General features: G+C 34.7%; 1 long non-coding RNA gene across 1 annotated transcript; it reads right to left on the reverse strand.

Moving 5' to 3' along the window:
• Positions 1-1,851: 1,851 nt before the first annotated feature.
• On the reverse strand, positions 1,852-24,996 carry LOC127552381 (uncharacterized). Its single transcript, XR_007951351.1, has 3 exons — positions 24,390-24,996; positions 23,283-23,338; positions 1,852-1,947 (listed from the first exon to the last, which is right to left on the reverse strand). It is a non-coding gene; the product is annotated as an uncharacterized LOC127552381 (long non-coding RNA).
• Positions 24,997-26,000: the final 1,004 nt, after the last annotated feature.

A 26,000-nucleotide genomic window follows, 5' to 3' on the forward strand; every position in this document is an offset into this window, starting at 1 on the left:
ACTTGGTTTTCTCTAGATGATTCTTCAGAAGAGCTCTGATCTCTGGCCAAAACACTGTTGTTCTGCTTTAAGTATAGAAAATACTTGTACTGACCCATTCTGTAGCACTTTAGTGAGAAGTCATGATGAAACTGGACAATCCCCCAAATCACTGTGAACATCCATAACATATGTTATAGACAAAATTATCTCTGGGTCATGTTTCTGATAATGAATTAAAAGATCCATTTAACAGCCTATCTTTGAGACTAGCTGTTCCAAAGATCACTATGGGACCTTTAATCAAACTTCACACAAAACTGAACTTTGAGATTGATTTGATTTCTTTAGGGGATGGGAGAAAAGGATCACTTCCAATTAATAATTTAGTCTCAGAGAATACTAGTGCTCAATCAAAAAAAATTAAGGTTTCTGCCAACTTAAAAAAAACAGCTAATTAAAGAGTAAGAATACTTTGCATTCCTAAGTTTGAAGAAAAAATGTGGCTAATGGTATAATGACAATACTTTCTCTTGTTCACTTTGTCTCTATCGATCTCTGTGTCTATCTCTGTCTTTCTGTCTCTCTTTGTATCTGTCTCTGTCTCTACCTCTGTCTCTCTCTTTCTCTGTCTCTCTGTGTCTGTCTGTCTGTCTTTCTCTAATGAAATTGATTGATTATCCCTTGAGCTTAGAAAATGTCAGTCTGAACAGAAAGATCAAAAATACTTCTTTCCGCAGCTATCATCCTTCTCTCATTTCTCTCCTGAGTTTGTCATGCTAGAAACATTAGAGGTCGGTCTGCAGAAAAAATCTCGATCACCTCTTCTGTTTTAAATTCATGAGGCACTATGGAGATTAAGAAACCGGCATTCCAAAGCAGCACTGGAGATTCTGAGATGAGAGATGTATGTAAAACTCAAACTAAATACAACCCCATGGGGAGATGACTGGCAGGAGGAAGTTGGAGTGGGGGAGAATAGTTTTGTTCCTAATTTAATTTCCTATGAATGTTTGCTGCCTGGAAATTGAACCAGCTGAACATAAGTAAATTTCACAAGATATTGTGAGCTGTGACTACAAAGTAATGTGATTGATTCCACAAATTTCACATAAAATTTATTACCTAATGAATTCATTAATTAATCACACTAAGTATTTATGTCATTACATGTAATCATATTCTTAACAGACCCTGATCTTATGGATGAAAGGCAAGTCCCTCTACCAATTCAGATTGCCATCCATCCATGCCTTCTCATTTTGAGTTCTTGTCTAGGTGTTTCCATAAATTCTTCATAGGTAGTATACCCATAGATACTTTCCTGTTTATCTATTTTGTTATGCCAATAATAATAGCTGAAATTCACAAATAACTACCAAGCTTACAAGGTACTTTTCACAGATTATTTCTTTTATAGGCATTATTTACATTTTACAAAGGATGAAATTAAAACTCATAAAGGATAAATGACCTGTAGCTAACTGTCAGAGGCAAAATTCAAATCCAGTTCTCTTCTGATTCCAAATGCAAACACATTCTTCTAAAGTAAACTGCTTCTTTAAATTTGGGGAATACTAAAACAAACATGCTAACAAGACATATGTTCTCTATTTTTCCTCTTTCTCACAATATAATCAAGTCACTTTTTTTTTCTGATCATATATGTGAATTAGTATTATTTCTCTACTTTTATAGCATCTTTTTTAATGGAAAAGGAAAGTGATCAGTCTTTCCTGTACTTGGCAGCAAATACTTCACCAAATGTGTGATTTTTCTGGTAAATTTGCATCCCCACTAGAAAGAAAAAGAGAGCGCGCACACACACACACACACACACACACACACACACACACACACACACAAAATACTTACATAACCAGTAAAATTTAATGAGGGATATTCTTCATAGCAAATGAGGTCTCTTAAGAGCTGGAGACAGGGAATGCTGAAGATTCTTATATGTACCTAAGATAAGGATCAAATGAGATAATATTTGTAAAGTATTTAGCCTGGCTTTAGGTATCTAATTCGCTTGTAAGAGTGGAGGAGAGAAAAAGATCAAGAAAGCTAAAAATTGATTAACCGAGATAAATTTATGGATAGTGACAAAAATAGACACTGCAATAAAACATATATTAATCAATTTGTTAAACATTAATGAAATGACAGGCACTGTGCTAATTTTTGAGGATACAAAATATAAGCAAAAGAGATACCCTCTACTCTCAAGGAACTTACAGTCTAATGGGTGAAGAACATACATAAATGTAAAGAGGTCAGGAGTACTTTTTTGGTAGGTAGGGAATAATGCAGCTGGTAATAAGAAGGAATAAGATTCTGGAGAGTTCAAAAGTGCTATGATATACAGCATGGTTGAGGTCCTCCTTATAACTGTAGTCCTCAGAAAGAAATCACCAATCAGATTCTCCAATTGATAGTCAAAGCAAATGATCAATTTTCAGATGATGAAATTAAAACCATTTCTAATCATATGAAAAGGTGCTCTAAATCATTATTGATCAGAGAGAAATGCAAATTAAGACAATTCTGAGATACTACTACACATCTCTCAGATTGGCTAAGATGAAAGGAAAAGATAATGATGAATGTTGGAGGGGATATAGGAAAATTGGGACATTAATACATTCTTGGTGGAGTAGTGAACTGATCCAACCATTCTGGAGAGCAATTTGGAACTATGCCCAAGGGGCTATCAAAATGTGCATACCCTTTGATCCAAAAGCCTTTACTGGGCTTGTGTCACAAAGATATCATAAAGGTGGGAAAGGGACACACATATGCAAAAATGTTTATGTCAGTCCTTTTTGTAATGGCAAGAACAGGAAACAAAGTGGATGCCCATCAGTTGGAAAATGGCTGAATAAGTTATAGTATATTAATGTTATGGAATATTATTTTTCTATAAGAAATAATCAGCAGGAAATCATCGTGTGGCTTCCTTTCCTTCCTTTATGAGAGGGCTGGAGAGACTTCCATGAACTGATACTAAGTGAAATGAGCAGAACTATGAGATCATTATACATGGCAACAGCAAGATTATAAGATGATCAATTCTGATAGACATGGTTATCAACATAGATTTCAAGAATGATGATTCAGGCTAATTCCAATGCTCTTGTGATGAAGAGAGCTATCTGCCCCCAGAGAGAAGAATGTGGGAATGGAGTCTCAATCACTCTATTTTTACTCTATTTGTTGTTGTTTGCTTTATTTTTTTTATTTTTTATTTTTTCTCATTTTCTTTTTCTTTTTGATTTGATTTTTCTTGTGCAGCAAGATAATTGTATAAATATATATGCATATATTGGATTTAACATATATTTTACCATGTTTGACATATATTGGATTACTTGCCATCTAGGGGAGGGGTGGGGAGAAGAGGGAGAAAATTAATAGACAAGGTTTTGCAAAGGCTAATTTTTAAAAATTATCCATGAATATGTTTTGAAAATTAAAAAACTTTAATAAAAATTGATCAATCAATTAATTAATTTGAAAAGGCACCAATCAGAAGAAAAGATCCTGGAGGTAGGGGGAAAAGAAAGATTCTTCAGGGTAGCTGATATGGAAAGTTAGGAAGAGTATGAGAGGTCTAGAGGTAGATTTTGGACATCCTAGCTCTCCTTTTTATGTCATGTTCCCTGTCCTTGTATGTTAGTTTTCATGGTTGTCTAGTGATTCTATGGCAGTAATTGGTAGAGAAATGATTTAATCTCTTACTCTGGTTCCAGACAATGATTTGAGTCCTCTGAGCAGTAGTTGGGAAGATGAGGGGATGAGCAAAAGAAGGCTGGAGATGATCTGACTTACCCATATGGCTGACTTTGGGCTTGTTCTACAGCTTCTATCCTTGTTGATGAGAATCTGAGAAACTATTATATAGTTCAACCATTCCAAATGTAGGAACCTACTACTCTCCTAAACAAAGATCACCACTGCAAAAAGAATTTCACTCAAAATCCCCGAGTTGGGGGAAAAAAAAACAACAACAAAGAGAACAAGAAGAAGATTAAGAAGTAGGAGGAGGAAAAGGAGAAAGAGGAGAATGAGGAGGAGAAAGAGAAAGAGGAGGAGGAAGAGGAAAAGAAGAATAACAATGACAGCAATAACAACAAAGAAGAGGAGAAGAAAATAGTAGTAGTGTTCCAGAGGAAGCCTTTACCAATCACCAGTACCAACCACCTATCTTTCCATTGCCCTGCAGTTGTGATTCTTCAGAGATCATGACAGTATGGGAGTAATAGACATCATCAAGACAATAATAATATCAAAAAGATGGGTTTTTGCAAAATAGTGGAGCTTGGGACTATTAAAAGGGCTACACAATTTTCCAAGTACTATACAACTTGTTCCTCACCTATTACTTGATCCTGAGTCAAATACTTTGACCTCCCATAATACCTGGATGAGTCATGTCAAGATAACCAGAGAATGAACTAACACAGAGACATACAACCATAATAGTACTGTTGATTACAAGGACAAAAGAACACAACTTTCTCTATTGGAGATGGATTGTACATGTGTTCAACTATAGGAATTTCAAAAAGTAGCAGCAGTAGGACAGACAGAAGCAAGTACTATATCATATTTGGGGAGGAGCTAGAGGGGAACCAGGGCAACAAGGTGATTTAATAGTTAGAGGACTGGTTATAGAATCAGAAAGACTCATCTTCATGGGTTCAAATTTGCCTCACACACTTTATATAAATAAAGTATGACCCTGGGAAGACACTTAATCCTGTTTGCCTCAGTTTCTTATCTATAAAAATGAACTGGAGAAGGAAATGGCAAACCACTCCAGTGCCTGTGCCAAGAAAAACCCCAAATGGGGTCACAAGGAGTCAGACACAAGTGAAATGACTCAACAATTGAGTGCCATGGAAGTGCCATGCTTGTATGTGTCAGGGCTTTGGAGATTATTGAATTCAAGGTGCTATATTCAGAGAGAAAGCTAGACTCAGTCACATACTGTTGCACAAAGATTAATGCAACAGCCTGATGGATATTGGATCAGATGGCCTCTAAAAAAAGAAGGAACTAGTTCAGGGGATGCGTATAGGTAATCAATCCCAGACAAAGGTTTTATATTGCCTGTGAGGTTACTTTGGTGACCAGACTTGAAAAGGAACTGTGAGATCTGAATACTTCCCTGAGAGAATGTACAAATTCCAAGTCCTCAAAATCCTTTGGACTTTTGAGCAGGTAATAACAGGGAAGGTTTTAGAACCAACTTCAATTGGTTTTGGCCTAATCCAAAAAACCAATAAAACAAACCCTATTAGTGGCAATGGATCCTATAAAGAGAAGATCAGGATTATGGGAGGAAAGTTGTGGTTATTACTATTTAAATATAAGTGACCCTCCTATTGATAGCAGGGTCTGATATCAAGTTAAACTATTTTTAGAGCATGGAGAACTAAGTGTAGCTACAAAAGTGCCATGTCTGATTGAATCCCTTAAGTTGCTATACAAAGTCAACAAGCATTTATTAAGAACCTGCCACGTGCCAGGCACTATAGAAAGTAAGAGTACAAAAAAAGACAAAAAGGAACCTGCTCTTAAGAAGCTTACAATCTAATGGAGGAGACAACATTTAAACAACTATGTACACTGGATACAGGATTAATTGGAGATAATCAATTAATAAAAGGCATTAGCATTAAGGGAGGATAAGAATGGCTTCTTAAAGAAGGTGGGATTTTAAGTAGGACTTAAAGGAAACAAGGGAAGCAAGAGTTAAAGATGAGCAATGTTCACAATTTATGCTAACCAAAAACATTAATAAAAATTGAGAGGAGGTGGCAGTAAAGATTTTTTTACTAAGATAAATTTAGTAGCATGCCTTTCATTACATGACACTCAGCAACCATACCCTTCACATTTACATAGTCTCTGTTTTCCATTATTTATGGATAGACATACTATGCAAGGATACCCTAAGGAAATTAAATATAAAGAAGTCATCAACAACTTTGGGAGTAATAATAGAAAAAAATTGAACATAATGATTAATAAATACTTTTTCAATAAAAAAATAACTAAAATTTTGCATCTAAATTAATACTCTTTGATTATGTGACTACTTTATGATATTTCTGAAATGTCATATTATCATAAAGCCAGAAGCAAATTTTGGATATCACAATAAAGCAATATAAACAACCCAAATCCAGTCTGTAGTATGGTCAAAGTTTCCTGCCTCAATGCATAATTTATGCTGTCTATAAAACAAACACCTGGGAACTTCTAATTTAATTAGTTTGTATTGAACACTTAATTGTAGTAAGCCAAGGTTTCAGACTAGTTTGACAGCTGTTTTCATTACTTCTAATTAATCTACATGTTGGGTTCCTTTTCATACCTTGAACAGATTTTAAAATACTTTTTTATATTAAGAAATCAGTTAAGCCAGATGAGATTACATTAGTTTTATAACCCTTTAAATTTTTCCTAAACCCAAAATTTTAGATGTCTATATTAAGGTGCACATATTGACATATTATTCATCTGCCTAAAAGAGACCTGCCTGGCCATTTCAATGTGGAAAATTAGGCAAGGCTAATACTCCTCTTTGAAGTCTTTCTTGGCTCCCCTCAATCTAAATTTATCTCTTCTCTGAACTCATGGTAATTATTACTGGTATAGTTCATTGTCATGTAGTCACATATAATGTTTCAGTGATATTTCTTCTATCATTGTCTTGAACTAGTTTATAAAAGTTTCCATCATTATTTCGCTTTTCAAGTGTTACTGAATCCTCCCACTAGACTACACCCTCCTTAATAAACCTCCCTTTTACTTCTTTGAGTCACCCACAGTGGATTACATATAGAAGGTATTCAATATATATACCTATTTATTTAATTTAAAACCCCATTAACTATCAGTGCATGTTGCAAAAAAAAAAAAAAAAAGCTATTAATGAAAACTTCAAACAATTTCTTATATATGATAAACAAAATAAGGAATCCCCTAGAAATGTTTTTAATCCAGCTGAATCCCTAGAAGATGCTTTTAAGACATTCACACTATAAGAAATTAACATTAATAGGAGAAAAAACCACAATACAACCAGTTAGTGAGTTAGTGTTAGCTGGAATTTGTTTATCCTAATTTTTAACAGAGCTGATAGTTCTAATCAGCAAAGGTACATATTTATTTATATTGACCTAAACATGAACACCTTGAAAATAATTTCTAAAATCTATCAATCCATGAAATTTTATTTATTCTATTTATGTTCATTAAGGCAATAAATGAATGTAGAAATTATATTTTTTCATACATGATATGCATATTAAAGTTACATCATTAAAAATATTAGAAGAGAATCATATGGAATATCTTTCACAACTATGGGTAGGGAAAGAATTCTTAAGTAAAGATTTTTCATTTCCCAAAATTTACAGACATTATTTCAAATGCATAAAATAACTGGACATCCCATCTAAGGAAAAAATGTGGGTTTTTGTCCTTTTAATATTGCTTGACATTGATAGGAGATCCACTTGGAAATCTATTATATAATAACTTTTATTACAAGGACGTATACTATGGTAAATTTTAAGCTGTCAATATCAAAACTGTTAACTTGCAGTATAAAATGAAATGAGACTCAGATACATAAGGGGGAAAATTCCTCTACCTATACCAAGTGGCTTTCTTTAATCAGATAAGATTATACCCACACAATCTCAATTTGGTTTAAAGAAAAGACCACTGGATTTGGAGTCCCGAAATTATACATCTGGTCAAGATGGATAGTAACAGACTAGACAATAATACAATTAGACAGATCCAGAACTGGATAAATGGCCAATCCTAAGTCATTAATAATTTGATACAGGGTAAAGGAGTTTTGAATTGGAATCTATGAACTTGTTTTAATATAGATTTAGAGAAAGAGACAAATAGAAATAGCTATTCCAATATAATTGTTTTTCTATAATATCACACACATACGCACACACATATATATGTAATTCATTTAAAACATTATTGTGAAAAGAGCCTATGACATACAAAGAAAGTTATGAAGCTCTAATTAATAGTATTTTGGAAATCTTATATGAAAATACCCATGGAATTGTATTCACACTGTTGTTTAATATTTTTATCAGTGACTCAGATAAAGAAATAGGTAGCATGCACATAGAAAACATAAATAACATCATATGCTTTTAAAAATGCTTGTTGACAACTTGACAAAGTTGAGAAGATTGGCTATATCCTGGATGATAACAGAGAACCCAAAACCTTGAATCTTAGCTGAGGCCAATCTAATAACAAAATTGCATAGGGAAATATGTTAAGTATTTCAAAAAAAAAGTCAGTTTCACAAGAACCATAGAGTAGAGGCATGTCTACCTAAAAACTTACCTGAAAAAGAGGTAGGAGTTTAATAGAAGATCAATATGAATACAAAGTATGATATGGAAGTTCAGAAAATAGTACAGTCTTTAGCGGCATTGATTGGATTATTTTCTATACAGCACTGTTGTAGAGCACTGAGCTTGAAGTCAAGAAGATTTGATTTTTGTGAATTCAAATCCAGCCTCAAATATTTACTAGTTATGTTACCCTGAGCAAGTGACAAACTTGTTTAACTCAGTTCCTTTTCTATAAAAATGAGCTGGAAAAGGAAATGGTAAAGTACCCTTGTATCTTTGCCAAGAAAATTCAAATAGAGTTAATAAATAGATACAATTAAAAAGTGACACAACAAAAAACTGCAATGAAAGGCATAGTTTCTAGGAATAAATAGTCACTGGTATCATGATACTCTCCTATTCAAGCCCTATCTGGAATACTGTGTTCTGTTCTAGGTGTGACATTTTAAAAAGTGAAACTCTTTAAGAATGTTAACTCTCCATCCTCTTGGAATATCCAAAGATGGTCAAAAACTTAGAGTTAATTCTTGCTGCATGAAAATAATGAAGCAATCATGACTTTTAGCTCAAAGATAAAAACATTTAGAACTTCTTGAAGACAACTATCACATGAAAAAGGATTGTTCTATTTGGCCCCAGAGGAAAGAAGTGGAAGGGATTCATCAAATTTGGAAAAAAGACAGATTTGTTTATTAAAAAATTAGAAAAATTGGGAGTAAATAAGCACTAAATTGTAACATATAGATTACATAAATGTTACATCAACTCTCCATAGCCTCCATAGGCTATGAATGATAGCCCAAATTAATCACTAATTTTTCAAAATTCTGAAGAAATTTAACTTGAACTAGGCTTTTAAAGATGGGTAGGTTTTTAAATACATGGAGAAGAGGAAAAAGAGAGGGAGGGGGGAAAGCAGCATGATCTATTTCCTTCTTCTTCGCTGAAAACACTTGTCAAACTTATTTCCTGCTTTTAATTATGACTCAATTCTTCCCACAAGAAAGGTGTTTAGTTGACTTAAAGTCCTCCCCACCAAGAGCAGAAAGTAATGAAAATTCTCTTAATCACTAGTATGCCTTCCAATTTTCAACCCCTTTGGGAATCAAGCTGCTATACTCATGTAGGAGTAAGAATCATCATAAAAGATGATGCATATGAGTCATCATGCTCCAATCAACCATGTGAAAAGAGTATATCTGAACTTCAGGAGAAAGTTAATCCTAAAGTTACACATTTCTCAAAGTTTAGTTGATATAGATTTGACTTTAAAAGGCATCTCTCAGATTGACTCAAGCTCATCTTTAGCTATACCAAAAGGAATGTCTTAGGAAATGCTTATTATATTTTTATTACTGTTCTGTAATACCATCACCCTCGTCCAAAGGTTTTACCATTTGGTGAAACCTCTATGAAACAGTGCAAGTACTCACAGTGTTTTCAAAAGTGTCTCTTGCTTGTTTGTCCCATTTCCTCACTTTACCAGCACCAGAGATAGCAAAAATAAGAAAAAAAATTCTTTGAAATTTCAAATCCTCCCAGGTCTGTAATTATTAAGCATATCTTGATGGGTAGCACCAGAGAGCAGACTGTGCTCTTTATTAAAAAGAAAAGAAAGGAGAGCTGTTTCGAGAAGGAATTCATGCCTGGTGTGTGTTACCTGCTAAGTGATCTTTTGGACTCTGCCTATTACTTCTACATCATTGCTATGCTGTTAAATGATTTAAACACTGTTGAGGCCACTCAAGGAATCCTAACACAGTCTTCACTTACTCCATCCTAGACCCCCCATTTCTGACTCTACTAAAACTTCTTTAAATTAAAAAGGGAAAAACCTTCCATTTCTAGAAAACCAGTAGGTTCCTCTGCTGCTTTTGAATAAAATCTCTATGATCCTCATTTACCAAAGAAAAGAGTTAAGAACAAAAGGTCAGCAATATAGTGGAAAGGAGGGAACGGTCAGCTAGGAGTCTTTTGTGCTTGATGTCAAACTCAGGAATCATAAACTAAGGTCAGTTAATTGTAATGACCTCTCAGAAGGCAGAGTAAGGAAAAGAAGATCTAAAAGTGCTTCATTATTAAGGCAAGAACCACAATATAGTTAAAATCAACTCTCCACAGACATGAAAGGAAATACAAAAGGACACTATCCTCTAGCCTAATAGATGGGAAATATTTAAGCTGAACAAAGATTTCTTCTATAATTACTATGAATTATAATCAAATAAATTACCAAAAGTGCGTCTATTGCATTGTACTCCTTGAATGGAAACTAAATTGGAGAAATAGATCCTCACATATACACTTTTTTTGCAACGGGGAGAGTTCACATATGTCAGATGTAAACTCAATCAACAGTTTATGACTTGTGTTTATTTCATGTGCTATAAAGCACTAGGCACAGAAAACAGAGTTGACTGCTCCCTATCACTATCATGTTCCTTTGATATTCACAGATTTTATCCAGCCTCATTGTTTCCTCAGTAAGGTATCTGATGCAGTGGCACATACTGGCCTCTCATTACAGCCTTCCTGTGGTTCAAAATAAATGATCTTCTAGATATTGCCCAGCCCTGTGAAAGTAAGATTAGTATATCTCTGTAGGTTAAAAATAGATATAAAGGCAATAGACAAAATCAAACTGTATTCAGATCACTGAGGAATCTGATACACTAGCACTATTCCTTTCATCATCTTCATTCTCTAGTCAGTCTCCAAATAGAGTTGTCCTAAAACTCTGGGCCAAATATCAGTACATACTACCCATCATCTTGTATCATGTAGGTCAAGTTACTATAGTTTGTTTTTTCCATAATATGGCATGAAAGAAAGTTGATTTAGGATCATTGACAATTAGAAAGCATATACAATGCTGACCTCTGAATGTCTGAGGGTAATAAGACTCTAAATGGGGTTATCTTTTTAAAACAACTGTTTTTATATAGGAAGCTAGCAAGTATATTTCTTAATTTTTTGTTTTATCTCTCCAATGTAAAATAATTATTGATCTCTTTGAAATTAGAAAACGCATAGTCCTTACTAAATATCTGCATCTAATTTGAATTTTTTAAAGCTATTTGTTTTCTTTTCCTTATTTTGCAAGGCAATTGGGGTTAAATGACTTGCCCAGGGTCACACAGTGAGTGTCAGAACCCAGATTTGAACTCGGATCCTCCTAACTTGAGGGCTTCTACTCTAGCTACTGGGCCACCTAGATGCCCCTTTGTGTTCTATCCCATATATGTTCTATTTGGGTTCTTATCTAATAAATCATTTAGCCCTTATTCATGAAAATATAATTTTGAAAAAATAAATACCAATACCTTTTTAAGATATCCCATAAAAGCTGCTTAATAAATGTTTGTTGACTCAACTTGATTAGCAACACAAAAAGTCAAGAAATAATCTTTTGAAAAATGTCATTTATTGCTCTCTGGGCAAAAACTAATAAAAACTTATAATATACTAAAAACAACTCACTCCTAAACCTCTGCCAAACATAAACTACAAGAACTGCAGAAACAAAAACAAACAAACAAAAACACCATTAATACTGTCCACAAAACCAGATGGTATACACAAAATTCTTCTACCTTCAGTTAGGTCAATATTTTAAGCAACAAAGAGGCCCCTTCTGCAAGACAAGCCACTTCATCAGTTGCAGTGGGAATAGAAGAAAGATTTCTTCCTTCACTTTCTGACTCTAATAATTCTTCAGGAGGCAAAGCTGAGAAATCACTGTCAAATGGTGCAATAGCCAATATAAAGTCTGTCTACATGCTATATCTTATATAGCACAGACTCCATCATCTCAAATATAGTTAAAGGAATCTACCTTGATTCAGTGCCATGGTTCCTAGCAAAGATTTATTCTTGTGGTAAAGATGAACAAAAAGTACATACAAATAGAGCAGCACCCAGAATATACTCTGGTAGCCTTATAAATCTTCATTATTTCTTGATTTAGATGACTAAAAGAAGTCCTGACAATTCCCCCCATCAGTAATTCATGAAGACTGAGTTCTTCCATTGAACATGGAATGACATGATATACAATGAAAAGCCTTTTCAGAAACTACATAAAAATATACAATGGATTTGTGATTTTTGTCACCATTGGGAACTCAATTTGGGAAATCTTTCCACCAATACAGATGAACAACTCATCTATGATTGAATATATAAATTCTTAGAGAGTTACCTGAGACACATTGATTTGGCCCAGGCATTGCAACTAATAATGTAAAAGGTATGATATTAATGGGACAGCTAGATGATGCAATGGACAGCAAATCCAGCCTCAGACAATTACTGTTATATGACCCTGGGCAAGTTACTTGACCCCATTTGTCTTAGTTCTTTACCTGTAAAATGAGTTGACAAAGAAAATGGCAAATCATTCCACAATTTTTGCTAAGAAAACCCCAAATGGGATTACAGAGAATTGGAAATGAGGGGAATGACACAATAAGATTCGAACCCAAGTTCTCTTAATTTTAAATCCATTATTCTTTCCACTGCACCATCTAGCTGTTGATTATAGTAACAGACATTTAAGATAGAGTCAAATACTTCAAGTCATTTTAAAAAGAACAAAGCAATCATTCTTCTTCTGAAAAATTCAAAATCAATACCAATTTTTATCCAGAGCTTCTTGTTTACTTGCCAATGAAAAGTAGATACCTTTGGTAAGACAAGCTGAGTAGCCAAGGATAAGTCATTCTCCTTTTACATCCTTTTCAATGTCAGAATCAATTCAAGGCAATCAGATGTAGTTTCTAACTAATGCTTTCCTGCAAATATATCCTGGCTGTGCTATCCATACTTTGGTCAAGAAAATGTGATAACCACTTTCTGGAATAACAATGCAATTTCCCCATAAAAGGAATCTTAATAGGAAGATAAATCATGTTGACAGCTTGTGAATCATTTGAATTCCTCAGGCAATTTCTTTACTGGTAACCTCTCCAAATCCAATTTAAGATACAGGTTAATATGAAATCCTGTACCACTAATCACAAGATTTGATCAACCATGAGTAGTAAGCCAGGAAGATTACTTAACAATAAATCTTGCAGGGAAGGCAGCACAAGATAATCAGGGATCGGCCATGCTGTAGGAGTTAGGGTATGAACACTGGATGTATACAGACTTCTAGGTAAGCATTAGGCAAAAGGGACCAGCACTGAGAAAATCCTAAATTCCTAAAGAGATTTGTGATCAGGATAAACTAAAAAGACAGACATAATCACAGAGGTCATGAATTTTCTTCTGACACCTCTAACTCATTATCTTCCAAACTAAAATCATCATCCTCAACTGCTTCCCTAGCCCTACCCTCTGCATCTCACCTCCCAAAATAAAACCAGTTCCTCTTCCTGTATAACTTCTCTCTTAACAGCCCCCAATCTGAATATAGTCACCCAGGCTGGAAACCCCAAAATAGCCTTCTCTCATTCACTGATTCATTCATTTCAACACACACTTATTAAATGTTTATTATATGCCAAACCTTGTGTCAGGCAACACGAATTTACAAATGAAACAGTATCTATCCTTGAGGAACTTAGAATCTATTGAGGAGAACCAAAATAGACACATGTAAATACAAAGTAATTTTGGAGAGGAGAAATTAGGAAAGACTTTGTGTAGAAAGTGGCATTTGAACTGAACTGAAGAAAACTACATGAAACAAGAGTTAGTTGTCTCAGTCTGTCGGGGGGAAATGATAGAATAAATAAGCAGGAGGAGAAAATCTTACCCACCAAACCCTGAAATATCTTATCACACGTAGGAGTATGAGCCCCCCATGTGGACCCTGAAAGAAGGGAAGATGTTGAGATATGCCAAAAATGTTGGGATACTAGGGTTGCAGAGTTGTCTCTGAAAAAATTCAGACCATCTCCAAATCAAGCATGGACATTTATTGGGGACACACACTCTCCAGACCTCCTCCTTAAAGAAGAGAGCGAGGCTAATGGAGTATGGCAAGGTATTATATAGAGAAGGGAGAGTTTAAAAAAAAAACAGTAGAAATGGGTAAAACAGGAATATTGTGCAATCTCAGATAGGTTTGGACAGCCTCAGATAAAATAGGCATGAAAAATTCCTGTGATTGAATACATCTTAGATAGGATATGCATGGGAAAAAGTCCTTTGGTTCTAGTGAAGTTTAAGAGTCAGCCTTTTGGGACTGGGGCAACAACTAAATATTCCAAGAATAAGTAAAAGATCCTTTCGTTCTAGAGAGATTCAAGATATACCAGTTAGAATGCATGGAAAAAGCCAAAAGGATCTTTTGTGGAGTGAAGATATTGGGAGGAGGAGGAGAGGAAATAGCAGCATTTACCAACTGGAACTAGCCAGGTGGGTTCCCAATGGGGCAGCTGCTACTATTTATAGATTATTGTTTATCCTTTGTTCTTGAAGAGGACCAATGATTGCAGGAGAGTGATGTCTTAACCTGAAAATGAATTGAATTTAAGTGAAGCAGAAAGATACAAAGTCATCAGTCTTATTCTCCAGTCTTAAGAGTCCAGTGGCTAGACATAGATCAGGATAGCCAATGGCCACTCTTCCCAATATAATTCAGTCTTCTGGATCTACCAGTCAAAACTCTTTACTATTTGGATCTAATCAGGGGTATGTTGGAGCCAGCTCATACCAATTCAGGAGAGTCAGTTGTTAAACTTATAACCCTCAAAAATCAGTAAACACTATAAATCAAGACTTGACTTATTGTCTTATTGATTGTCAATACTTAAAATGGAGAAAAATATTAATAAGGAATATTATACTTTTGTATCATTTGTTTTTAGACATCCAATTGTTAAACATTTACCAAGACATCACCATATTTAACCTACCTTTGCAGCTTCATTTTTCACTATCCCTATCTCTTCATATACATTATATTCAAGCCAACCTGGAATATATATTGTTCCTAGAACAAGTTATATAACTTCCTGACACTTTGTTCATTCTATTCTTTCTGCTAAGAATGCTCTGCTATGTTCATATACCACCTTCCTCTATTTCAATGATATCAGAGAAAATATATGTCACAGATTGGTCCAAAAAAGGCAAGCAGTAAGAATTTAGTAAGTGCCTTCTGTGTGCCACTGACAACAAAAAAGCCAAAATACAACTCCCCAGATCAGGAAAATTTACAGTCTCAGGATTGTACCCTGCATTTCAGTTCTTACTGTGTTGCTCCCTTCATAAGAGAATAAACTCTCAAGAAATCGGTTAATATCAAACTCTTAAATATGCCTCTAGACCATCTATTTTGATTAGAAAATCTATTGAAATTCCATGGTAAAGGCCATGTTCAATAGTTTATAAATGGTACTTAAGAGTAACGTTAGATTGCCTTCCATCACCCAATTTTTCTTTTATTAATTCATTTAAGATCCCACCCCATTTGCCTAAAAAGGAGGCTTGATAATAAAATAAGACAGGGGACAAGCCAACCTTCACTGAGAAGATCCTTTACTGCTTCTAAATTACTTTAATGTAAGTCCTTCTTCAATTATCAGAACATGCAGCTACAGGAAATAAAGATTAACATCAATAATATTGAACCACGGTGCCCCCCCCCCACCCTGGAGTGTATACCACCTAATTCAGAACTTAAATGTGATGGGTGGGGAGCTTGTATTTGAATATGTACTAATTTTCAAAGTTCTTTGATTTTGTCTTAGGTTAGTTAGATTTCAGAATTCTTCAAATATAAATTTCTAGAATTAATTTATCATCTCTCCTCACCCTATAATCAAGTCACTTGAGATAATTATATTTCTTAATCCATATATACTCTCTTCTTCCCATTCCCCAAGTCAGAAGCAAAGTTTATGAATCCAGAACCAAATTTAATAGTTAACTGAATCATTAATACAAAACTTCAACATTTTTTTCTCATAAAAATAAACGACACTGACATCAGATATTTGCTGGATAAAGCCAGTTATCTAGGGAAACTATGGATAACTACAAATCAAATAGTTTCAGGAACAAAATAAAGATTATCCAGCTTTTAAAAACTACTCATCTATAGGAAACAGTGAAAAGGGAATAAGATTTAGAATGAGGAAAGACCTCAGTTCCAAAAGTAGCTCTGAAATTAACTAGCTGGGTAACCATGCAAAAATCACAATACTGTTGAGTCTTAAATTTCCTCATGCATAATATTGGGCCAATAATACTTGAATTTGTAGCAAATGGAGTGAGACTAAGTCTGGACAACTTAGCCAGATTCAATGATAGGTCTTTGTTTGGTCTTTTAAATATGGCTCCTCCACAAGAAGAGTCATGGTCCTAAGGATTAGGTCAGGCAATTAGAGATCGAGGATTCACCCATTAAAGTGGACCTACATAAAATAATAGATCATTATTGTTTGTCCTTCTTTCTTGAAAAGGGCCATGACATCAGGGAGGTAATGCCATGACATACAAGTGAATTTAATTTAAGTGACAGAGGGCTGCACGACACTTTCTTCTCTAGAGCCATTGGGGTCTAGTGGGCAGATATTGGCCCTGGATTGGAGTTAAGTGACTTGCCCAGGATCACACAGCTAGGAAATATTAAGTGCCTGAAGACAGATTTGAACTCAGGTCTTCCTGACTTCAGGGTGCTCTATCCACTGTACCAACTAGCTGCCCCAGATTTCTGGGCTTTTTAAGCTAAGGTCTTCAACAGGTCTCAGTTTGACTGAGGCTGCACCCATTCTGTGATTAAGGGTAGTTAGCAATTGAAGCAAAGAATTTCTTTTTTCACCTAGTCAAAAAAATAAAAGTCTAAATAAATAAATCTTGGAAGGAAAGACCCTCAAAGTTTCTGGCCAAAGCAGAAATAATTACTATTTACATTCAATCTGAGTCAATCAGGACTCAAACAATAACCAAATGAGGCTAGGCCCAGGACCAATTCGTGGCTGATCAATGAGAATCAGAGTGGTTTTGGTTTAAGGCATGGTCTTTAAGAAAGAAATCTAGCTGGCAAATCCCAAGATATCTTGGGAGAGTTCAGAGATCTAAAGGTGGAAAAAAAGCTTTTAAGATCATCTGTAAATTAGGGTATGATACACTATGTGGACAGTAGATTAGAGGAGAGATAGAAAGCAGATCTAAGTAGGAGAGGACTCAAATCAGAGAGAATCAGCAAAATGAATCAAAATCCCAAAGGAAGCAATAGCTAGAATGAAGCCTGCCATTGTATATCACTCCACAGTCACCTTATTACACATATATTAAATCCCAGAGATGGAAGCCATTAGAAAGGCAGTAGGTAGGGACCAAGATTTTCATTTTTTTATCTAGTAAGAAATCTTTGGCCTGAGCCCATAGCAAAGCAATGTTAACCTCAGACATGACAATCACAGACTGATAGATTTAGAACTAGAAAGGTAACCCAGCTCAACTTTCTAATTTTACAGATGATGGAATTGATAGGCAAAATAGCTAAGTTAGTTATCTGAGATGTCACGGGGAGTAAGCAGGAGAGATGAAATCTATATCATGTGGCCAAGTGGTAGGGGTTGACTTCTGAAGAATGGTTGTGGCAAGAATTTCTGAACTACAAATAAGCCCTCCTGGCCTAGAGATAGAGAAGCAACAAGAGACTAAGCCATGGTTTCAGGGAGCAAAAATTAAGCTTTGCGTCTACTATTTTTGTTGTTTCAATTTCATCTGACTCTCTGTGACTCTCTTTGGGGTTTTCTTGACAAAGATATTGGAGTGGTGTGCCCTTTCCTTCTCCAGCTCATTTTACAGGAGGAATGAGACAAAAAGGGTCATTTAGCTTATAAGTGTCTTAGGTCAGATTTGAATTCAGGTCCTCCTGAATCCACGATTGTTACTCTATCTACTACCCCCTATTACTACTATTGAATTATTTAAACAGTTTCATTTTACAAGAAGAACTTGGACTAAATCATATAAGCTCCAGTTCAGCTCCAAAGGTTATGATTGTACTTTAAAAATTTTAACTACAAATTAAGATAATTGATTTACTGATATAATTTATTTGATTGAGAAAATCTGATAGAAAAAAATTCCAGATTTGGAAACTTTTCTATCAACATATATGAGCATCTACTTTCATCCTTAGAGTCACAGAGAGCTGCCTAGATCAGTGACTCAAACTCAAATAGAAATGGGGACCATTACATCTGTATACATGTTTGACTTTAAAAACTACATGTTAACATCCTATACATTATATCTTATTTTTATTTATTTTGTTACATATTTCCCAATTGATTTTAATTGGTTCTAGGGCATTAACACTCCCCTAGTGTGTTTAGTATCTCTGGCCTAGGTCACATTCCAGGTACCACAATCTTTTATGTCTCATAGATGAGGTTTGAATCCAGGTTTTCTTGGCTTTAAGTCTAACCCTTTATCCACTATGCCATCATATTTGATAGTTTAAAAAAATTAATTCATTGAGTTGTCCAAGGACATTCAGTTGTTGATGAAGCCAGGCCTAGAAATGATGTTTTCAATCTGACTTGATGGTATAGGATACATAGAATAATTTAAAAGTACTGAAGTTGCAAATTCCAGTGAATAGAGATAAATTTTTAAAAAAATAGTTTGTCATTGTTGAAACTAAGTAACTGAGGTTTCAAACTTTCCAGAAACCCTAATTTTATTATTAAGCTTATTTCTTTTGATCTATATCATAAATTGTTTCAATCAGTATATTTTTGCCAACTTTTAAAAGAGTAATAGATAAATAATCTACTAGCCAGAGAAACCATAAACATGCACCCTTGAAAACTGCCTAAAACCTTAGTCAATACTTCTAATTCTAACAAATATGAAGATTCCATACACCAGCTAGGAACACCTGGAATTAGCTGGATTCTCTGTGCCAATTATGTACACATAATAATTGTGCTGGTATGAGGAAAACTAGCAAGCTGTTCCCATAGAATAAGGACTAAATAGATAATCATGCCTGTAGAAAAGTAATTAGAGATATAACTGAGATAAGTGTCTACACTTTAAAAAAAAATTAATTCTAGGATATTTGGGAAGGGTTTTAATAAAAAGATAGAGGGAGAACTTTGAAAGCCTCCTTCTTAGTTCTTTGATTTTGTTTAAGAAGTTTTACAAGTGAAACAGAAGTATTTCCTCAATTTCAATTAATAAAATTAATAAAAGATGTTCCACCCCTGACACATTTATCAGGTAAGAATATCTCAAACTTAAAGAATAAAATGTGTAAAGTTGATAGAAATAATTCCTAGGCATCTCCATTGAATCAGATCAATCAAAGGCATAAATTAGGTGCAAATAATTTAATCAAGATAAGAAAGAGTGAAGTGATCAAGTCATTAGATAAAAATAATATAACTAAATATTTTAGATTGGTTAATAGAATTATATATTTCTCTAGATCTTTATATATCAAAGAAGGAATATTCTAGCAATTTCTTTAAAAGTTAACTTTGAGGGCAGCTAAGTGGATAGAGCACCAGCTTTGAATTCAGGAGAACCTGAGTTCAAATCTGATCTTAGGTACTTAACACTTCCTAGCTGTGTGATCGTGGGCAAGTCACTTAATCCCAATTGCCTCAGCAAAAAAAGAAAAAAAAAAAAAAGAGTCAACTTTGGAAAGTACTTTGAGGAGCCAGAACTAGGCAATGACATAAATGTTCCAGTTCTCCTCATCCAGCCCCCATCACAACAACCAGTATTGACCATTTTATCAGAAAGAACATTCTGATAACATTGACCATGCTATCAGAAAGAATGTAGAGCAGTAATAAAGAATGTATCCTGATAGGAGCTGAGGGAGGACAGGCTTAAGAAAGACAGTTTCATGAAATCTGACCTTTTCAGAATAGAGGAAAAGTGCTCAGAACTGCATGTGGATCTTGAGCATCAGGGCCAAGCAAAGAGAACATATATCTCAAGAAAAATTTCAGAGGACTTGAGGAAGGGAGAATAGGACTTCCATTCAACCAGAAAATAGAATTTGTCCCACTTATCACCATTCTCAAAACTTGAACCCATTTTTCCCTGGATTCTCTATGTTGAATAGTTATGTCCCATATTTGGGGGGAGGTATTTTGCACCAACTATTCTTGCAATAACATCTCAGTAAATACTAATTTTTAAAAGCTACCATTTGGAGGATCTAGCGCACCAACGTGAATGAGAGAAGTAATCTAGGAAGGCATATCACACTAGAACTATTTCAAAAACCTTTTCAGTCACTGGTCCCTCTTCTCTTCATATGCTGCCAGACAGGCCACTTCCTATCATGTATTTGCTTGCATTCCTGGGCATCCAAGTTACTTATTAATCCAAACTAAGTATTTGCCCCCTTGCCTCACCCATTTTCTAGCCTACCATAGTGTTCCTGTCTGAAAATTACTTAAGATTCAGACTTCAGAGTATGGAAAATAACTATTTCCTACACTTGTAGAACCTACTAAGTGAAATCCAGGATGATTCTAGTCTGCCCTAACTTTATGTATGAAAAATAAATGAAGAATGACTATTGCCCAGATTCTGAAATTAATCAATTAGCCAATCAATGAAGATTCATTAAACAATTCTGTTCTAGGATGGACAACCCATAAAGTTAGTTCATCAGTGTTTATGTATGTCTATATGCATGTGCATATATACACACATATGTAAACATACATGTACAAATATACAAACACATACACATCTGTAACATTACATGAGGCTCATGTGGAGATATATTTTACATGATATTACATGCAAAATTGAGATATCTCAATGGGTAGAAGGGGGATACAAGAGAAGGAGAAAAACTGGAAATCAAAAAAAATTTAAATGAATATTAAAAATAAATAATTGACTTTAAAAAAAGAATTAACATTGCATATGGATAACAAATTGGGCCCAGAATGGAAGAGAAGGAAGATAGAAAGCTAAATTACATTTGGGAAACTGTACAATGTTGTTTTCAATGACCCTAACCTTCTCCCTTAAACAAAGGCTAATTTTTAGTGCCAATTTTTTCCCATCAATGCCATGTGTTTTTAAATCAAAGAATAAAACAATGCCCAAAGAGTTCAGATTATGGGTCACCCAAAACTATGTAGATAATACCTGATAAATATGCTGTGGTATATTATCACTGAAGACTCCCATATAAATGTAAAATATGTCAAAGAGATATATGATCAGAAAAGGAAGTTGTTTGATCACATGGAATAACAAGAAATGACAAATGAAAAGACCGTCAGTGTCTACATGATATCAAGAATGTGGGAAGCTTTATGTTATTATAAGTTATAGCAGAACATAAACAAGGTTCTCCTATGGTGAGAAGTAATGGATGTGTACCCACACTGATGAGATCACACATCCAAAAAACTATAAAAATATTTTGTCAATTCATTTGATTTGAAATGCCTAGTTCACTCAAAACTAGGAGGGAAAATCTTGCGTGTATTCTTATCTAATCTATCAGAACACATATTCTAATCTCAAAAATAAGAAGAAAAACAATTTTTCAAATATCCAACAGTATCCCACCGGCTTTCTTCATCCCCTTCCAATCACATGTATTTTTTTTTAAATATATGAAATGTGTTATTTTCATTTAAGTTTATAGTTAAAGTTTTAGAAAGGAACAGAAGGTAACTTGTTCATTCAAATGCCCCTGATTTCCTTCACCATCTTCCTTAAAGCAATGAGTGCCATTTCAGACTATAGTGGGTTTTAAGCTTTATCCCTGAAAACTCTCCAGATAAAGCATTGTTACTCAATATCTTTCTAATTAGATGATCTTCAAAAAGCTACTAGGGGGTAAAAATGCATTTTAATCAATTTTTAAACTGTGAAAAGATCTCATGGCCCCTAGTAGTCATATTTCATCAGTAACTGATTTGTATAGAACTTGCATCTTGTTAAAGGGCTGCTCTGTATGCATTAACTCACTACAATCAGATATTTCTCTATGAAAAGGCCTGTCAACTTAGGAACTTCCATTCTTACTCAGAGGAAAAAAAGAAGAGACCATTCCTTCTATGCTGCCATTTCACTGCAGGAAAAGGGAAAAGAAAAAATGATTTATCTTTCAATTATTCATATCCTTTCCAGTTAATGATGGGCAAAAAAATCCTGGTTCTTTATGACTAATTTATTCTTCAGTTTAGATTCATATTAGATTCAGTTTAGATTTTAACTAAGAGGTGAAGAGGAGGAGAATATTCACCATTCATCAAGTGAAAATAAAGAAAAGAACCCCAGTACTTACCCACATTTGCCCTAGACTACTACGTAAAATTCATGACTAATAAACCATGATCCTAGAATAAAAAATTAGGCCTGAAAGATATTTGGGGAAAACTCTTAAAAGTTATGTTTGAACACCTCTAACTTTCTGTTTGTAAAATTTTCATGCTCAACTTTGGGTCACAATCTAATTCTTGGTGATTTTCTGTGAAGACCGAGTTAGCACCCTGGATATCTTAGAATCAGCCGGAGTCAAGCAAAAGCCCTTGATCTTTATTCTTGGTCTTTTGGGGTAACAGTCACGGGAATGGACACAGGAATCTCCATATCTTCTTTCTCTCTCTCCACAGCCAAAAAGTAACTCTCCCTTCTCTTACTCCACCCTCTAATTCCACTTATAATTCTCTGTCTACACCAACAGATCCAGCCAGCACAGATTAGTAGGGTGGGCCATTTTTCCAAGCATATGCTAAAAGAGTATTGTCCAATAAGTAATTAGTCTTAAGTGCTCGGTTGTCTGAACCTTAGTGCATGAACTCAAGAGTTTCAGCCCTTTACAATTTTCAGCCTTTTTGTAACATAACAACATCTCTCATTAAGTGGTAGAGTAAAAAGTGTTAGATTCTGGTGTCAGAAAGATCCAAGTTTGAATCCTACCTGGTACTGTGACAATAGGCAAGTCACTTTAATTTTCTCAGCCTCAATTTCTTGATCTGGAAAATGAGAAAAATGACAACTACCTTAGAAGACTGTCGTGAGCAAAATTGGAAAATATGTAAAAGCATTTTGGAAACCATAAAGCTAGCTGTAATAAAACTTAGGATTTTTCATCATGCTCTTGCATATGTTATCTCATTAGAGTAAAACTTTTTATCATTTTTTCAGAACAATTTCACATGGTTTTTATTTATTCAACAAATATTTATTAAAAGCCCATAATATGCAAGGTAGTAAGTTAAACAATTTTGCAACAAAAAACAGTTTATGGCCTTAAGGACTTTACATTTAACTGTGCACAGATAACTCGAACACAATAAGAAGTAATTTGGGGGAGGCACCAACAACTGAAAGGATTATGGAAGGCCTGTTATAGGGCATATTTCAGCTGTCTCTTAAAGCTAGAGATTCTAAAAAGTGAAGGTGATGAGGGAGGGTATTCCAGGGATGAGGGAACAAGCATATTGGAAGGAAATGGAATATCATTGACAAGGAATTGCAAAGCAGTCAGTTTGGCTAAAAAAAGTGTGTTTAAGGGGAAGGCTATTTCATTTGCCCCTAACAACTTATGAGATAAGTAGAAGAGATATTTTTAATCTATTTTATAATTAACTTTTGTAGATGAGGAAACACTTTTAGACAGGTCAACTGACTTTTCTCAAAATTACTTTTCCTCAAAATCATACAAGTGTATACTGATAGCCAAGCTCAAATCATAATTACTTACCTATTATTCTTTCTATTATACCAAGGGCCTCTTTATTACTGAAACCTTTTGTTGTGTTATTAATATTATTTACAGAGTCACTAACCTACTTAAACCACTGGAGTCCCATATACATATTTCTGAAAGGGTTTCATTTTCATTTGCAAAAGAATGAGGTCTCCAACAGCTGTACCCAGAAATTGTAATTTACACACATATAGAATGATAATGGAAAGGATATGTACCCTTTCTCCAACAGATCCAAGCCAAAAGAGCAATTAACCCTCAGCAAATTGAGTCACTTAGCAACAAATAGATTTAACAAATAAAATATTACTAACTCTCTAATCTCTATCTTGCCTCAGTTTCTCCAGCATTACAAGTAGAGTTTGAATATTTGGCAGTTCAGCTTGAGAAAGGACCTCAGTTTCCAGTAGTTTATCTTGTCTTTATCTTCTAATCTTCAGAATGCTCCTAAAATAAATCAATGAAAGTGGTTCAGTTTTCTGGCATGGCACTCATAGTCTATCAAAGTTTTACAAGACTAAAACAATGAGGTCAGCACAAATCTAATTCTTCAGTTTGGTAAACAACTTAAGACCTTTTCTCTCCCATATAGTCTTTCTGAGCCTTCCTGTAATGACCGCGTATTTAAAATCAGTCGGAGTCAGGAATTCAGGTTAAGGGAAAAATCTTCAATCTTTTTGAAGTGAAGAGGTGAAAAAAAGATTGCGATAGCAATATGGGCAAGAAGGATTGCGATAGCAATATGGATAGCTGCAACAGGAAGCCAGCTAGCAGAGAGAGACCTGAGCTGAAAGGCCATCATAATGACAATGTGAGCAGTCTCTCCTTCCCCTTCCTTTTCCACTCCCCTGCCTCCACCCACCAAAATTGTCATTTCCTATACAACACATCAGGACTTGCACAAAGAGTGGGTGGGGGCCATTCTTTCTCCAAGTTTATATATTAATAGAGTATGGTTCAATTACTATTTAGCTTCATGTGCTTGGGACCTCAGTGCATCAACTCGAGCCTCAGCCCATTACACCTTCCATTCACCAAGCAAGCTCTAGCAATGTGTATGTCAATCTCATCATCTATGTGTATACCCCTAGGAAAGTATAATGCAAAGTAAGTGAACTTACTCACAGAATTCAAAATTTCCCTGTTTCCTGTAATTAGTGGTTTTATGTAGGATGTACAGTGCTAGCTGATGGAGAACTTGTTTTCTTAATGTAAATTGTCACGCCAAGATTAGCCCAAGCAGAGAGTCATCCATACTTTGTTGCAACACAGCCTTAAAGGCAACACTGAGTGCACAATCATCTGCAATCAAAAAGTCATGCACCAACTCTCCCTCCTCTTTAATTTTGTCTTGTGGTCTTTTAAAGTTAAATTGAATTATTCAAAGCTTGAATGACTAGATAAGCAACTACCACTTCAGTGGCCTTTTACAACAACTAGGTTGGTCTCTTCAGGCCCCTTCAGTAGATTGAAACTCCAACCTTTTTACGAATTATTTCAATTATAATCCCCATGCATACAAAAGTGTCTACAGAATTAACAATGCTTCTTCAAGTATTAAGTCCCCAAAAGATTCAATGCATAAAAAAGCACAAAAGAAAGAACTATTCTCACCTCTCCTTTCTAGAAAATCAAAGCTCTATTTACAGTCTTCACATAGGGCTAGGTATAAAGCAGTGTATTAATACCCTTGCATGCACATTTGCACATACATATACATTCAAACATCCAATAGATATTAAAAACAATAATATAAACATTAATCATACAATTCACAGAATTCTTGACTTATGTTTCCAGGGAAAATTTAAACAGATTTTCTTTTAGGAACAGAAAGATGTGATGTAGACTAAAAGACTAATTTTTAAACTTGATTGTAATCTTCTGTCAGAATCTTTAACATATGGTTTATTTGGTCCTGTGAA

Source organism: Antechinus flavipes, chromosome 2 (genome assembly GCF_016432865.1).
Source record: "Antechinus flavipes isolate AdamAnt ecotype Samford, QLD, Australia chromosome 2, AdamAnt_v2, whole genome shotgun sequence".
Classification (NCBI taxonomy): Eukaryota; Metazoa; Chordata; class Mammalia; order Dasyuromorphia; family Dasyuridae; genus Antechinus; species Antechinus flavipes.